The sequence below is a fragment of the Stenella coeruleoalba genome (genome assembly GCF_951394435.1).
Source record: "Stenella coeruleoalba genome assembly, chromosome: 3".
In the NCBI taxonomy this organism is placed as follows: Eukaryota; Metazoa; Chordata; class Mammalia; order Artiodactyla; family Delphinidae; genus Stenella; species Stenella coeruleoalba.
The window spans coordinates 120,214,285-120,232,123 of record NC_137148.1 but is presented as its reverse complement, the minus strand read 5'-3'; the positions used below and the strand labels follow the sequence as shown (position 1 = coordinate 120,232,123).

General features: G+C 42.5%; 1 protein-coding gene across 8 annotated transcripts in view; it reads left to right on the top strand.

Moving 5' to 3' along the window:
• The first annotated feature begins 372 nt into the window (after window positions 1-372).
• Window positions 373-17,839, top strand: part of NR3C1 (nuclear receptor subfamily 3 group C member 1) — an 807,313-nt gene continuing 789,846 nt past the window's right edge. For 5 of the 8 annotated variants that reach the window (XM_079916195.1, XM_079916193.1, XM_079916196.1 and 2 more), the window contains exons 1-2: window positions 382-521; window positions 2,299-2,391. The gene's annotated coding sequence lies outside the window, so the exon portion shown is untranslated. Of the gene's footprint in view, window positions 522-1,966; window positions 1,985-2,298; window positions 2,392-2,657; window positions 2,673-17,839 lie in introns of those variants that run through there. The other 3 variants (XM_079916194.1, XM_079916197.1, XM_079916198.1) reach the window with 3 other exon arrangements.

Genomic DNA, 17,839 nt, shown 5'->3' with positions numbered 1-17,839 from the left:
CCTCCTTCACATGGAGTCTGGGCTGCTTTCCATAGGCTGCCTCTTCACTGAGCCCTAACTGGGTGAGTTTGAGCGTGAGCCCTTTAAGAGCTGTTTTGTTGCAGGAAGCGGAACCCCCTTCCAGGGCCCAGAGTGGGCTCTAGTCTAACACTGAGAAATGAATTGTCCGAGGAGACACATGTGCTGACAAAGCAAGAGACTTTATTGGGAAAAGGCGCGGGACGGAAGGAAGCAGGGTCAGGGAACCCAGGAGAACTGCTCTGCCACGTGACTCGCAATCTCGGGTTTTATGGTAATGAGGGTAGTTTCCGGGTTGTCTCTGGCCAATCATTTCTGACGCAGGATCCTTCCTGGTGGTGCGTGCGTCGCTCAGCTAAGATGGATTCCAGCGAGAAGGATTTTGGGAGGTTGGTAGGACATACGGACTGGCGTCTCGTCTCTCCTTTTGACCTTTCCCGAATTCTTTCGGTGGGCGGTAGCTTGTAAGTTCCGCGTTCCTTACCAGGACCTCCTGTTGTAAGGTAACTCATGCAAGTGGTTCCCGTCTGGGAAGTGGTTCCCGGGCCTGGCCAGGGCGGGAGGATTTGGTCAGTGTTTCCCCTAACAGTTTCCCAGATGGGTATAGCCTTGCGGTCTCGTGGACAGAAGCCCTGTTGGTTTTCTAAGCTAGATGTTTTGGGGGACTGTCTCTCAGGACCAGGTCTTAAAAGCTGGGTTGCTCTATGTGGGGTTCAAACTCTGTTCCACAGGGAGAAGCTCTGGGTTTTCAGTTCCCTCCTGATTGTGGGAGGCCGTGCCGGGGACGGGGTTTTTGGCGAGATTGTGTGCCAGCCTGTCCTGTTTGATTTGATGTAGCTGCAGATTCGCAGTTTCCATGAGAGGAGGTGAGCCCAGGCTCCTCCTGTGTCGCCGCCTTGAACCAGAATCTCTCTTTCTTCTCGATCTGGGACTTCCTTCTTCTCCTGCCCTAGGACATCAGAGCTTCTGGTTCTCGGGCTTTGGACTCAGAAAATTACACCAGAGGTCCCTCGATTCTCAGGGTCTGAGACTCAGCCTGGATTATACCACTGGCTCTCCTGGTTGCATGCGGCAGATCGTGGGGCTTCTCAGCCTTCATTCATAACACTTGAACCAATTCCGATAATAAGTCTACTCTTTTTTTTTTTTTTTTTTTTTTGCGGTACGCGGGCCTCTCACTGTTGTGGCCTCTCCCGTTGCGGAGCACAGGCTCCGGACGCGCAGGCTCAGCAGCCATGGCTCACGGGCCCAGCCGCTCCGCGGCATGTGGGATCTTCCCGGACCAGGCCACGAACCCGTGTCCCCTGCATCGGCAGGTGAACTCTCAACCACTGCACCACCGGGGATGCCCTATAAGTCTCCTCTTGAATACACCTCTATCCTGTTGGTTCTGTTTCTCTGGAGAATCCTGACGAACACACTGCCATTATAAAGTAAGGCAAATCTAGTGAATTGAAACAACACTCATTTATTATTTCAGAGTTCTGTAGGTAAAAAATCCAATGGGTTTGGCTGGTTTCTCTGTTTTGAGTCTCAAAAGGCCAGAACCAGGTGTCAGCAGGGTATGTTCCCTCTTGGAGACTCCAGAGGAGAATCTGTTTCCAGGCCCCTTTGTGCTGTTGAGAGAATTCAGTCCCTCACAGCTGCAGGACTAGGTCCTTGCATTCTTGATGGCTGTCAGCTGGGGCCTCTCTTAGCCCCTAGAGCTCACTCACCAGTACCTGCACGGAACCTGCCATATCTCAGAACCAGCGATGGCGGCAAAGCCTTCTCACACTGTCCGCATCTCTCTGTCTCCTCTTCTGATTTTCAGGGCTCCTGTAATCACATTGGGCCCATCTGATAACACAGAAGCATCTCTCTATGGGAAGGCCAACTTATTAGTAGCCTTAATTCCATTGCAAAGTCCTTTTCGTCATGTTAGGAGCAAAAGCCATGGAGACCAAAGTCCTGCCTACCAGACTTGGTATGTGTTACCTTCTAGAACGTTAGAATGCGTTTATGCTGACTCCAGCATTGTATAAGAATTTCCATTTCCTCATTCTCCTCAAGCATAGGTCGTCTCAGTCGAGCAATGAAAATTGCAAAAAAACTTCACATATGATAGGTGAAAAGCCATCTCAGTGTTGCTTGAATTGTGTTTCATAGACTATTAATGAAGTGGGATTTTAAATCCCACTTTGTGAAATGGTCAATATGCTGTAATGCAGAGATCCAGGCAGACAGTGGGGCCGGCAGCTATGCAGTGGGAGTGTAACGCGGTGATTCTCTGCCCCGCAGCTGGGCGTGGAGGAGGTGCAGCTTGGAATGACAGCGGGCAGCCTGAGCAGATGGGCAGCAGCTGAAGCTATCAAGAAGCCATCGCAATCGATGGTAAGTTCACCAGGACTGCTTTCGCCAAGTGCTGGTGTGTGTTTTGACACAAAGCCCGCAAACCCCTGTCTTTTTGTTTTAGCGTCTTGTGCCATAACATACTTCACAGACTATTTATTTCTCACTTAAAAAACAATTGATGCCAGATTCAGGTTGCTTTCCAAACAAAGGATGTGAGGACCAGAGAATTTAAACTGCAGGATGACTGCTGAAGAAAGAAAAGACAAACACACTGAGAAGGCAAAGCAGAGCAGGGCTTTCGATGGTCTGACATAAACTTGGTAAGATAAATACATGCATTGCAGCAAAGTCCTGTATTTTATACATAGAGCTGATTTCATGAAAAGAATGGTGATACTCATTTCAGAGACTAGAAAACTACACATAGATTTGGATTTTATCTACACATGTAGCTAGGGAAGCATTTGGCTCAAATGACCTGGATTAGGTAACAAAAAGGCTATGAATTCAAAGCCTTTACCTTGGATTTTCTTGTACGGACAAAGTGAATGGAAAACTTGGTGGAGGCTGTTATTTTAAACCCTGCTGATACATTGTTTGAAATATCAGACCAAGGTTCCTAGCATGGCGATTATATACACATACTTTGCCTTTTGGCAATCCACAGTCTGCGTTACTATAACTAATTCATGAGCAGCCAGTGTTCATTTGATGCATGAATTTGACTTTACTTAGAAAAAAGGTGACAGAAAAATGTCTGCAACTGTGTTAATCTTGTAGGGGTGGGTAATGACTGGAGGGGGGCTCCCAGAAGGCAGATCATATTCTATTTCCAGAACCGAGTATTAGTTTTACATATATGTTCAGTTTGTGAGCCTGTGCACTTAGGACGTATGCACTTTCCTGAATGCATGCTATAATTAAATAAAATATATTAAAAAAGAAAGGTGCATGGCAGGGGTGGAAGATTCAGTTTGGCTACATTTCTGAGTTGTGGCAAAATCGCCAAAATTACAGATGGTTGTAGAAAGTAGTTCTGTCAATTCCAGAGATTACAAACTTGTGGTCTGCATGCCAGGTTCAAACCCACAGATGTGTGTGGGCTATGGGCTTAAACAAAAATTAATTGTGAACCATTAAAAATTGAGAGGCTTTACATCAAAATGTAGATTGCAGGATTCCTTTGAAAAGTTAGCAGATCCTATAGCACTTGGCTTACATTGTCACATGGCAACAATCTGGGGGAACAAAGTAGAAGCTGCCTCCGGTACACAAGGCCTGTGCTTTCCACTTCGTCACAGTCTTCACCACTCCCTGTGGTCCCTCTGACTAACTATGTGACCTCTGTTGCCTGTTAGCCAATCTAGTTGAATGTGCAATTACTGATATTCCGATGGAAAATTACAGTGGGCCTCACAGACCCAGATACCTGGTAGCTTTTTGATGTGGAGTGAGGTTTGGTTTACAAAGGACACAGAGAAGTATGGATTTGGTCATTGTATGATTAACCTCTAGGAAGTTAGTCTGAGTGGAGAATCTGAGTCTCTCGATCGATCTGTCCAATTTGGGCTCTGTAGACACAGACAAAGTCTTCATCACAGCCCACCATCCATATTGTCTGAAGACCACTAAGTGTTGCTTTTGAACTAAAGTCAGAGGAATGAATTCCAAATGAAGCCAGTGCATATGTTTGGAACAACCGCAAAAAATAGATTTTCAGGTTTCAGCTGTGGTCCTTTCATTAATCACATCTCCAGTCCCTGGGAGGTAAGGCTCACTTGAAAATGAAGTGAGGCAAGACTTGGAATTGCTGTGGTTTGTGCTGGCGCAGTCCGAGCAGCCTGCCCACACAGATCATATCAGAAGAGGCGAATGGAATCAGGATGACTGTGGAAAGAGAGCCTCAGCGGAGTCAGCTGCAGACCTCAGCCTCCTCTGTGGGAATCAGGGAACCCAGGGACACAACCTGAAAACACAGATCCTGGCCGTGGGTCCCACTAGAAAGGCAATTACAACTCCAGGGTGTGAGGATGATGACCCATGCATTGGTCATCTGTGTTCCTGCAACAACGGTTTCCTGATGTTTTTAGCTAATGTGTGAACAGGTCCCAGTTAACAGGTCCTAGTCGTTGTCTCCTTTACAAAGACAGTGGGCGTTAGAAACGAGCAGATGCCTGCAGATGTGACTGAAAAATCTCTCAAGTCCTGTAAGTCCCAGGATTTGTCTTCGTTTGTGAGCTATTTTAGAGCTGCTGACATTTTCAAAAGGCCATCCACATGGCATTCGCGTTCCTGTCCTATCTTGGTTTTAGAATAACGTGGATTTTATAGGTATTTTTTTTAAATTTTTTTATGTGGGCCTTGCTAGATTTTTAGTTCTAAGATGGGCCTTCTCTAAATGGTTCTAGGGTTTGGAAAATGGGAGTAGTGTATGGTATGCCTGAACGGAATTCCATCTTGTCACTTGTGCCTGTTGTCTGAGAGGCCCCACTGAGGGGGACAGAAAAGAGGCGCTTTACCTAAATAAAACTCTTGTGACTGGAGAGGTTTAGTAGTGAAGCACTGACATTGACATTCCTTGGGTCATTTAGACACCAGTACACAGAGAATCGAGTCACTTGCCCATGGTCCCAGGACCAGTTAGCAGCAGGAATGACACTAGAACCCCAAACCTTTAGTTAAATCAGGCTCTCTTTTACCAAGTAAAGTTGAGAAGTAAAACAACCATCTAAATACTTTGGCCCAAGGACCATTTGGAGTGTGTCAACAAGATAAATATTTCTGCAGAAAGTGAGGATTTCTATCTATCAAAATACATATGTTTCCAAGTATCCATCTTTGGTGTCAAATATATCACAGCAATTCTATTCTTTCTTTCTGTTTTCATGTCGAGGTTAAGTGACTATTCTTTGCATTAATCCAGCACCAAAAACATCCTACCTTCACCCCCCTATAACCGTACTTCTTACCCTGTGTTAAAATAGTCTGATTATTTGTCTGTGTCCCCACTAGATGGTAAGCATGGAGGGCCCACAGCCCAGGGTTGTGCAGAGCTGGTCACGAAAAACAATTGTCAGATTGTCAGGAATTTTGCAAGCCATTTCACAACAAGCTAGCAGCTTGAAATCCTCCATGGGGGAAGTACTTACACCATGCAAATCGGCACATGGTACAAATCAGAGCTTCCTCTACCTCCACAGAGCCAGTTTTCAACATTTTCCAGCATCCCTGTGGTCAGAGACCTTATTTGTTTGGTCCATCACCACATCCTCAGTTGTGCCTGGTCCCTAGTAGGTACTCAGTAAATGTTTGTTAGAGGAGTGAATGATACTTGAATGAAAGGGTGAGTGAGTGAAGGTGTCTCTCGGTTTCTTTCCCATCCTGATTTCCTATAATTTACTGAAAGCTAGTATGGGCATTGCACGGGACTCCCTTAGCAAAGATTCTAGGTCCTAGGAGAAACTGGAAGTCCTTGGCCCTTGGAAACAAGTGAATCTGGATTTGACTCCCAGCTCTGTCATTAGCAGCTATGAACTATAGGCATGTGATCTTTCTTCTCAAAGCCTCTAGGAATTTTTTTCCTCTTCTATAAAAAAAGCGTAATAATACAACTTGTGGTGTTGTCATGAGGGGTAAAGATAACGTTATGTAAGGCACCAGTGCACAGACACATAGCCTCTGTGCAAAGTCACTTTCTTGGACTCATATCACAAATACCAGGCACGTTTTCCTGCAGGCCTCAGATACTGCCCATCACACATTCGGCTTTAATATATTCAAAGCAGCTACAATTATCCAAAATTATTTGTTTACTTATTTATTGTTTGTCTTTTGTCAAGAAAATAAGTTTCAGAGACCAGGGTCCTTACCTGTCTGCTTTGCTGCTCTGTCTCCAGTGCCTTGAATGGTGCCTGATACACATAGTAACTCTTGATAAATATTCTTTGAATAAGTAAATGAAAAAACAAATAAATGATATTATTATTTATTAGGTGATGGTCTGTAGCATTGCTCAGAAACTACATCCCACAGACCAAATCCAGCCTGCCACCTATTTTTTTTTTTTATTGGAGTATAGTTGCTTTACAATGTTGTGTTAGTTTCTGCTGTGCAGCAAAGTGGATCAGCTATACATATAATATATCCACTCCTTTTTGGATTTCCTTCCCATTTAGGTCACCACAGAGCACTGAGTAGAGCTCGCTGTGCTATACAGTAGGTTCTCATTAGTTATCTATTTTATACATAATAGCATTTATATGTCAATCCCAATTTTCCAATTCATCCCCCCGCCCCTTTCCCCCCTTGGTGTCTATACGTTTGTTCTCTATGTCTGTGTCTCTATTTCTGCTCTGCAAATAGGTTCATCTGTACCATTTTTCCAAATTCCACATATATGCGTTAATGTACGATATTTGTTTTTCTCTTTCTGACTTATGACACTCTGTATGACAGTCTCTAGGTCCATCCACATCTCTGCAAATGGCACAATTTCATTCCTTCTTATGGCTGAGTAATATTCCACTGTATATATGTGCCACGTCTTCTTTATCCATTCTTCTGTTGATGGACATTTAGGTTGCTTCCATGTCCTGGCTATTGTAAATAGTGCTGCCTAATTTTAAAAATAAAATTTTATTGGAACATAGTCATGCCAATTCATTGATGAATTGCTATGGTGGCTTTTACACTGCAGCAGCAAAGTTGAGTAATTACAACAAAGATCATATGGCCTGTAAAGCTGAAAAGATTTACTACCTGGCCTTTTATAGTAAAAGAAAAAGGCAAAACTTTGCCGACCTCTGATCTATAAAATCATCGTGGAAACGTACTAATTTAAAGCTCAGAAAATTGAAGAATTTCCTCAGCATTGCTAAATAAATTGGTGGTGACAGGGAAGAGGAAATGGGTCTCAGGGCACTGAAGTATAACATCCTAAGACCCAAGAAGATGAGGAAGGCACCAACCATCCCCCTCCTCCAGGCAAAACATCTCAACTCTCAAACAGATGAATGTCTGTACCGTTTCAACATATCTCAGTACAAATCTCTTTTCTCTGAGTTTGGATGATGATTATATTTTTCCATAGGTTTTTTTTTTTTTTTTTTTTTTAAATACTGGCACCAAAGGAAAATATAGTGAGCTTCCAAAGGGGAGGGTGAAGTTTGAGATGGCAACAGCATTGCAAAAACACGCCCGGCTGAGCTCCAAACTCTCATCATGACAGCAGTATCTAATTATTGCACTAAACTTTGAGAAACCTGATATTATGCAAATAAACTCCAGCTGCATTTTATGACAGCACATGCAATTTTTATAAAAAATTTTAAATCCTTTTTATATGGAAAAAAATCTTTCTCTTACACTATTTAGAATTCACCAAAGATACAGTCTCATAGAGTCTAATAGCTTAATGCAGTACAAATGTTGGAGTACATTGAAATGCCCCTTTACATAAAGAATTCTGTCTTTCTGGCATATGTAATATTTGCTGCTGCTTGCTGTTTGGAGGCGGTAGGAGGGCTGTAGAACTTGCTATGGTCCTGTGGTGACGGTGGTGGTGGTGGTGAGTGTTCCATTTTTCAAGGCAGCAATATATAACTTGAGAGTTAAGGAATAAGAAGGAGTTAGCTACGTAAAGGAAGGCAGCAGTGTGTTCAGGGCAATGGGGGAAGTCTTTGCTAAGGCTGGAGCACAGGGAGCAAGGGGGAGAGAGACCTGGGAAGATGCTGGGAGACGGGGGAGCTGATATCTATAGAGTGCTTATTAAGTGCCAGGCACCGTTGTAAGTACTGTGCATGTATTAACTCATTTCATCCACACAACATACCTGTGAGGGAAGTGCTATTATTATCCTTATTTTATAGCGGAAGAAATGGTGGAAAAAAACACCTGAAAAAAAAAAACTTGCCCGGTGTCCTATAGTTAGCAAGTGGCAGAGTTGGAATTTAAACTCAGGAATCAGGCTCAAGAAGTCACACTCTTGGGCTTCCCTGGTGGCGCAGTGATTGAGAGTCCGCCTGCCAGTGCAGGGGACACGCGTTCGTGCCCTGGTCCGGGAGGATCCCACATGCCGTGGAGCGGCTGGGCCCGTGAGCCATGGCCGCTGCGCCTGCGCGTCCGGAGCCTGTGCTCCGCAACGGGAGAGGCCACAACAGTGAGAGGCTCGCGTACCGCAAAAAAAAAAAAAAAAAGAAGTCACCCTCTTAAACAGTGGAGCTGAGGTTAACTGTCCAGGTTCTTGAGAGCTTCCTTGTATGCGATTCTCAGAAGCATCTAGAGAACTATTAGAATTAATAAGGAAATTGAAAAATGTTACTGGATACAAGCTCAATATACAGAATCAATTGTATTTCTTTTGAGCAGCAAGAAGGTAAAAGTAAACAAAAATACTATTATCAAGTGTTGTACAGCTGCCTTCTGAAGTCCGGGGGAGGGGCAAAGTAGCTAAGAAAAATCCTGTTGAAGTATATTGGGCCTTCACTGAGTCCATTGCTACTATTCTCCAAAGAATGGAAGCAGGACAGAGGTCAAGAGAGATTCTGAGGTATGTAGAAAGCTGAAATTCTGACTGGAAAGTAAAAAGAACTCCTGAGTGACCCCAAAAGCTGGCAGCCAGGCTGTAAAGCAAAGTGAGATCTCCCATGGTTCAGAAAAATGGTGGTTCAGCTCTAAAGTATAAAAAAACCTTTGGTATCTGCTAAGGGTCTGCCCTTAAACCTTGCTGGATGGAAAGTCCTAATCCCTCCCTTACAGCTGTTTAATCAATGGTGAGCAGAATTTAAAGTGGCAATAAACCAGACCCAGTTTACCTACAGATCAATCCCCCTTACTGTCAGCCTCTCAGAAGTGATATGGCCTTTTCTAGGAATTAATAGTATTAACTTCTGTTTCTGCTGTCTTTTAACATATAAAAATTTGACACACATAGTGGAACAATAAAATGTAATCCATGGTCAAAAGGGAAAAAAGACAATAGAATCAGACCCAGAAATAGTTACGTTATTGGAATTCTCAACTGGAACTTTAAAATACCTGATACATATGTTAAAGGAAAAAAACTATTAAAAAAAGAGGGCTAAGTAGAGTTATACACAGTATTCATAGGTTAGATGACAAAATATTATAAAGATGTCCTTTATAATTGTTCTATATATTCAATGAAAAATTAAAATCCCAGCAAGTTTTTGTTAAAACTTTCCAGGCTGATTTTGAAATTTGTATAGAAATTCAAGGGACCAAAAATATCTCAGACACTTTTAAAGAATAAGATAGTTGGGAGAACTTACTTTACCAGAAATCAAGACTTATTTTTGTTATGTAATTATTACAATGTGGTATGGGCACCAGAATGAACTAATAGTCCAATAGAATAGAGTCCAGAAAAAGACCCCCATACATGTGGACATGAGATTTATGACAACGAAATTCTTATACACTCCTAAAGAAGGTGTAATTTAGTTCAGCTTCTTAGTAAAACAGTTTAGCATTATCTAGTGAAGCCAAAGTTACATGGGTTCTATAATTTGGCAATTCCCACTCATAGGTTTATACTTAGGGTTGCCAGATTTAGCAAATAAAAATGCAGGATGCCAGTTAAGTTTGGATTTCAGATAAAGAATAAATAAATCTTTAGGTAGACTCCATACATTATTTTGGACATACTTATAGTAAAAATAAATGTTTATTGTTTATCTGAAATTAAAATTTAACTAGATGTCCTTCATTTTATCTGTCAGTCCTAAATATACTCCTCAGAAATGTGTGCACAGACACACCAGGAAGCAGGACAGGAATGTTCATGACATTATTTGTAATCACCAAAAGCTGGAAACAGCCCAACATCCATCAACAGTAGAATGGAAAAGTAAATTGTGGTATGTTCCTACAATGGAACATTATGCAACAATGAAAAGAGATGAACACTAGCTAGACTTGACAACGTAAATAAATCTCAGTAACGTAATGTCTAGAAAAAGAAACCAGAGACCACAATCATCCCTACTGTAATTACATTTGTAGTCAGTTCAAAAAAAAGTAAAAATGAGAGAGAGAGAGAGAAAAAGACAAACTAAACTGGTGTTTAGGAAGGTATGTGTAGGTGGTAAATTATAAAGAGATTTTCGTGAAAGCCAAGATAGTGGTTACCTTTACATAGAAGAAGGAGATCATGTCTGGGAGGGGCCTGAAGCTGGTTTCTGTAGTGCTGGCAAAATTCTATTGTTTGATCTGGATGGTGGTTACCCAGTTGTTTGCTTTGTGTGTTACATTTCACTTCAGGCAGATTTTAAAAAGGAGTAAGAATATAATACATTCTCTTACTACCTCTTCTTGTAATAAGTGCTTTGTAATTCTCTTTCTCTTCTATCCTGAAATGAAATTCATAGATAGTATAATTTATTTATACACATAATATTAACAATAGCAAAAAATTAAAATGTCTTAACTACAATATAGAGAAGAAATAAACGTAATTTACTATGAAACACTATGTATTTTAATCTGCCACATGCTCAGTCCTATCTTCACTTAAAGACATAAGGAAGTAGTTGTGTGCTTACCTCTGTATATTGAATCATCATGAATGTGACAGGGAAGTTGTACTGCTGATTCAAATACCATGAGATTTTTCTGAAATGGGTGAACAGCTCTTGGTAATGTTCAGGAGAAAGTAAAAAAGAAAACAAAAGCCCTTCCCTCAATTTGCATTGCTGGAAAATTGCTTTATATCAAAACTGTACCGAAAAAACCGCTTTAAATTTATGTGAAAACAAAGATTCTGTGCTAAGGTAGTTATAAATAGATTTCTCAACTACAGGATTGTCCTTTTAGAAGATGAAAAATCTTGCAAATTTTGGGACAGTTCTCCCTTATGCTGACTTGCCAAAATCAGCAGGATGTCTGGAACCTCCAGCTTCCCTGAATGCAAGCGGTGCCCTCCAATCATTGTGTAACCGAGACACCACTAGAAATTTCCAGAACACCCTTTAAAGAGCTATACCGTCTCCGCTTAGAACTACTAGCCCAAATCTTTGACCTTGTGAAACTGTTAGAGTAGCCAGAGTTGCCATAGAACTAGAGTCCTAAATTTTTGTCAGTAGCTTTATTTTATTGCATTTCTTAAAAATTTCATTAAACGGCAGCAAAATACACGCAGATCCGTTATGAAGGAAATGGCCATCTGGAGCTTTATCTGGTAGCCTTAGAGTTAACTTAGAGAAATTCAACTCTCACTTTGTCTTTCAACTTTTGTGATGCCCAAAAGAGAGGCGAAAGGGAGACATAGATGGTACAGAGCAGCAGGCAAAGTCAAAACCATTGTTTTGGGGAACTAAGAGAAATGACAGAGCCCATCTAATGCCCTCTCCAACCATCCGCTGCCTGATCGGACTTCCGCTTTTCTGACCTTCTTGTCAGAGACCCAGTTGTTTCTCACTTTTTGTTTTTGGAGGCAGCTGTTTTTGGAGCCAACCAGCATCCACCTATGAGTGGGCAGGAAGTCCTGCCTCCTTACAGGACTTCTGAGGCTTATAATGGGCAAGGGGCTGGTGAAACAGGATGGGTTCTCGTTCTGACCGGTAGCTCCCAGGTAGGACTTTTAACATTTCTCATAAGAAATGTTATCAGTGTCTATCACTGTTTAATCATTTGGGAAGTTTGTTATTTATTTCTCAGGTAGGCTGAGTTGGAATTTGCTGTCTCTGCCTACGATAAACGGTAGTTAGAAATATGCTTGATTTGAAGGAGAGTAGGCCCTGGAAAGTTTTGCCATTTGGCGATGGTGGTGTGGAGGAGGGCAGGAGGAATGCAGATAGGAAAGGAAACTGAGTTATTTTCTAGCATGTTAGCTGGTTTATTTTTGAGATCCAAGGTTTCTCTGTTGGCTTATAAATGCTTTGAAGAAATTTTGCTTTTTCTTCCTTTGCAGAGAATGAAGTTCAGGTCTAAGAGGTTCTGTTATGTATTGCTAAATAAAACTAAATGTTACCTTTACCAAATGCTTTCTGAAAGCTCTCAGATCTTATACAGGTTGCAATTATATACCAGATTGTCAGCTCCCTGAGTGCAATGTCTGATTCATCTTTGTAGCACTCTTATTAGCTGAATACAATTTGTTGAATACAGAAACTAATGAAGAAATTTACCTCCAGACATTGCAAACATGGGGAGCCCATTAATTTGGCAATTAAAGGACAAAGTACACTTTCTGAAATTGCTAACCAAGGGACAATTTAAAGTGGAACTTTATATTTTATTTTTTTATTCTTCTTTTCATACCAAGTTGTTTAAAGAATAATATCATTCTTCCCTTCCATAAATTTTTAATGAACATCTATTAAGTGCCAGGTATTATATTAGGCTTTGAGAATATGAGATGAAAAATGCTGACGAAGTCCCTGTTTTCCTCATGGAGGCTGTAGTCCAGTGAATATTCGGTGTAGGATGTAACAACCTGTCTTTACATTTCCTTTATAACAATGATTCAAAAAATGGATGACCAGTCCCCAGGTCATGTGGACTTCCACCTATTGTATTGATCTACATGCTGAGTCTTTTGAGGTAACCCTATTAAGAACCGGGAGGAGGTAGGTCTACAACTATTCCCAAGCATGTCTTTTAATCTGGCTCAACCTCAAGTCGAGGTCTCCCCCAGATCTCTCCCCCGCCTCAGTTTTACACTTTCTGACTTGAAAAGTGATATATTTTTACATTATCAGATATTCATCTCTCAGTCTCACTGTCCACCTTTTACTGGCAACCGAAAACCCACCGGGACGAAAAGGATTTGAAGGGGGATGGCTTTAAATCACAAATAATCCTCAGTGGTGATAACAAACTTCGGGAAAAATGAATACCAGTGTCCTTGTGACCAAACCTTGAAAAGGCATTTTACTGCTCTGCCGACATGTATTGATAGAATCGCTGAGCCATGGAACTTTACAGTTGGAGGGATCTTGAAGGTCATAGGGAGGTCAAGGAGTGGGCTGAGGATCACCCACATCCTGATCATCTGGGAGGCTTGTGAAAGATGCAGGCACAGGCACCCATTCCCAAGAAGTTGCACTTTTAAGATGCTCCTGGGCGTTCTTCAGCGCACCTTCGCTTTGTGGATGGGAGTGCTACAGCGACGTCTAAGGACCCAGCAAGTTAGTTTTAGAGGCTACACCAGAACCAGAGGCTGGATTCCAGCCTAAGTCTTTCTCCTAGTGCTACGTCATGTGGCGGTGAAATGCCGAAGTAAAACAAATCAAGTTCCTCTCCTTCCCCTAAGTCCCCTTTCTCTCTTGTGTCTTGAGGTAGAATAATCAGTGATTATAAAGGATAAGAGGAATTTTATCCTTTCTTCCTAGCATGTGCCAGATATTTTTCCCTGATGAAGCACATATGAAATTTAAATGCCATATATTTCCTTCCTAGACAAGTGGCCACCCTGTGCTCCAGATCTTTACCAGTCTCTACACTGGAACCTGGAAGGAGATCTGATCTGGCCCTGCTATAATCCAAATAGGAAGCTGCTGGCTATGGGTGGTTGATGGCCCAGGGACTGGCCAGGTTTCTGTGAAATCTATACATATTCTGGGATTGTGAGGACTTCCCATGTAGATTATAGTTTCTCCTGTCTTCTCTTGTTTCTATCCACCTCAGCCCAAACCACGTATTCACAAGTGCATGAACGTGCTTGGAGAGGAAACAGTTGGTGGCCAAAGCTGATGTATTTCCTTCCTCAGGCCCATTTCCATGCCTCATAGACACAGGTACTGGCCAGGAACTGAGCTATTAAGAAACAGAAGCTTATGCCTAAAGGATACAAGAGCTACTGAAGCTTGGGTAATTACAGTCATCCCTTGGTATCAGTGGGGGATTGATTCCAGGACCCCTTTGGGTACCAGACATCCACGGATGCTCAAGTCCCTTATATAAGATGGCATAGTATTTGTGTATCATCTATATACATCCTCTTGTATGCTTTCAATCATCTCTAGATTACTTATAGTACCTAATACAAAGGAAATGCTATATAAATAGTTGCTGGACTGTGGCACATTCAAGTTTTGCTTTGCTTTTTGCAACTCTGTGATTTTTTTTCCCAAATATTTTCAATCTTCCATTGGTTGACTCCGTGGATGCAGAACCCATGGATACACTGTATAAAAATCAACTATATAAGAATCAGCAGAGCTAAGGCACTTCATCAATCAGACAAGGATTGCTATAAAGAGAAAAAATGGTACCCCAATGGAGAAAGATGGATCTTGAGATTCAGCTGCCCCAGCTGTCACTGATTCCATGTCTTGTTACTAAGACAGACCCTTCACAACTCTGCCTTTTTGTGAGCCATGTGACGTATTGACTCTAAGAACCCCCCTGAACAGACTTGAAGTACCTACCACAGGGCTGGGGCAGCTCAGGGCTTGGAGGAGCTCCATCTACAGGCCCCTTTCTGTGGGCGATCAGTACATGTCCACAGGGACAGGGATGTGATGGAGTCAGGGAAGAAAGGTATTTTTAACTTGCTCCTGGTTTGGGGATTGGTATAGCCTTTGTGTAAAGGCAGTTGTTTTTGTTCCAGGATGGAGCTGAACTCCTATCCTAACACATTTAATGATAAGCCATGCTATGCTAATTGTTTATATTGTAGAAATGCTGGAAATGGATTCATGTTGCTAAGATATCATACTGATTATTGAGGAGTTTCTGTCTGTTCGTTTGGTGAAGAACAGTAGCCTTCCCCGTCTTAATTAGATTAACTACAGTTATCATCATCACCATGATAGTAGACATTTATTTAACACTCCTAGGTATCAGAAGTACTTGACTTTGATTGTCTCATTTGAGCCTCATAACCATCCTATGAGGAAAATGGAATAATTATCCTCATTTTACACAAGAAAAAAGTGAGGCACAAAATGGTTAATTTACTTCCAGTAAATTACACATCTAGTAAGTGGAGAAGTTGGGAATCAAACTCAAGCAGAGTCCAGAGCCCATGTTCTTAATCTCCTATACCATTACAGCTTCCCTAATTGTACTGTTAGTGTATAAGAAATAGTGGTGGCCTTTCTTTCCATTGTCATTTCATTCATTTATTCAGTAAGCATTATTTAAGTATCATCTCAATATGAGATATGAAGCTCTGTCACAGACACGAATAGGACAATTTTTGCCCTCAACGATCTCACTTTGTGGGAGGAAGACATGCATCTAAATAAATGATTATGAATGGAGTGTGATAACATAGTAAAGGCGCTTACAATGTGTTTGGTGAGGACACAGAGAGTTAGGGAAGGCATCCTGGAGGAAACCGTTTTCCATCCGGGTCCTGAAGGTGAGGAGTTAGGCACCGAAGATGGAGGAAACAAGCAGCCCAGGCAAGAGGAAGGTCCATTATGCACTGCTGCATGCAGGGTCCTGCACTGGCTTTTGGGAGGGACACAGACCAGTTTCTACTCTCCAAGAGCTAAAGTTGAGTGTGAGAGTTGCATTGACAAATAACCAATGAAGAGTGCGTTCATAGCGCAGACCCAGACAAACCTCTGTGGAAGTATAGGGGAAGGAGAGCTATTCCTAGCTCTGGGAGAAGGAGGGGGAAGCTGGGGGCTTCTCCATGGAGCACCAATGTGAATCGGGCTTGGAAAGATGAGAAGAGTTTTTCAAAATTGAGAAGTAGAGGAGTGAAAGAATGTGGGCTATTTAGGGAACAATCTGTTATGAACGGAAGGGGGCACATGGAGGTGGGTAATGGGAACTCCGAGGGGCATGGTGCCAATGCTTCGAAGGCCTGGAGTGCCACTTGAAGAGTTTTGGACAAGCACTGATGAAAGGTGGATACTTTTCCAGCAGAGGTATTGCTAGGAATTAGAGTTTATCCTAGATCAGTCATTTTCAAACTTGCTTTTCTCTACAGGACCTTTCTTTCAAACACAGTCTGAGATAAAACCCTAAATAGTAAACCATTAAGAATGAAGCCACCCCCTTGGCAAGGGGTGGAAAGGGCTCGGGATCCAGGCTGCTCAGCCTTCACTGAGGACTCTATGCAACACAACTTAAAATCATCCTACAAATGAGAGGTCTGAGCCTGGAGAACAGGGTGTTTCCAGGCCCCTTCCCAGGCCAACTTGTTAGTCCATCATCAGGCACACGGCGTTTGTTTCTGGCAATGTGGCAACACCAATGTCAGGTTTGCCCATCAGTGCTGATCTGATATATACATAAAACAAAACAGCGGTTCACAGTTCATCAATGATGAGCTGGGCTGAGAGTTTATCCACACAGACATCCACATTACTTAAATGAGGCCCTTGAACGAAGCTGTTCACTGCTTAGAGTTCCTGTCTCGAGGATAGCTCTTCCTCAGTGGAATCCTGGGGGCTTGAAGGAGTTAACACAACTTCAGAATTACCTCTCCCTTTCCCACAGAAGAACTTGCCCACAGGGAGAATCTGGCTCCATGCTGAGAATTCACTGCCAGAAAGTGAAATGAAAGCGTTCACTGGATCTGTGCACCTGGATACCCCCAGGAGAAAGGAGAGAGGGAAGGGATATTTCATTTCTAGAGTTTCTAGCAACGTATCCCAACAGGCCAGGCTGCAAGGAGAAACAATGATCCCTGAAAGCAATAAGCCAGAAAAGGCCCAAGATACGTCAAAGAGAAGACCCCCCAAGAGAGTGAGTCAGATAAAATACAGGACACCCAGTTAAATGAATTTCTGATAAAGCACAAATAACTTTTTAGCATGTCTCGAATGTTGCGTGGGACATACTTAAAAAAAATTATTTGTAATTCAAATTTAATGGGGTGTTCTTTCTTTTATTTGCTAGATTGGCAAACCTATCCTCAAGCTGCCTCCCTCATGGAGGTGTGCCCCCTTTCTATGTGCCCTTGAATTGAACTTCAGCCCAGTTTTTGGTCCAAGGGCTCACTCCACACCCTTTAAGCATGAACTCAAGCTTCTCCACACCGCAGTGGCAGACAGCCTGTCCAACAAGGGAAAGGGGCTGCACCCTCCAAAGCCCTCATGATTCTCCCAGCATGCTCCTTTTGAAATCCTGGCTGGTTGGTCAGAGGCCAACAGGGGGGTTTGGCAGGGCAGGGGATTAAAGAGGCCTAGTGCCTGATGAATAAATGTTTACAATAACCACATTCCCTCCTTGACTAGCTGGGGAGTTTCCATCAGAGCTGCATTGCCATTAGGCAAGCTGTGTGCTTTTTTGTTAGAAGTAAGTTATTGGTGCCTTGCTGCTGCAAACAGAAAACATCTGTGGAGAGCCCACAAACAGGAAACTCTGGAGGGGAAAGGGGGAGAAGTCTCATATTGTCTGCTGACCCTGCTATATGCATTTTTGCAAAGGAAGAACCTAAGTTAAACCAACAACCCTCAAGTATAGGTATAAGCTAGGACCAGAGCATGACAAAGACTGAGTGGCACTGAGCAGGCTTCGTCCTGTGTTTCCCTTTTTATCTAAGCTGGCTGCATTGAAGAGAGGT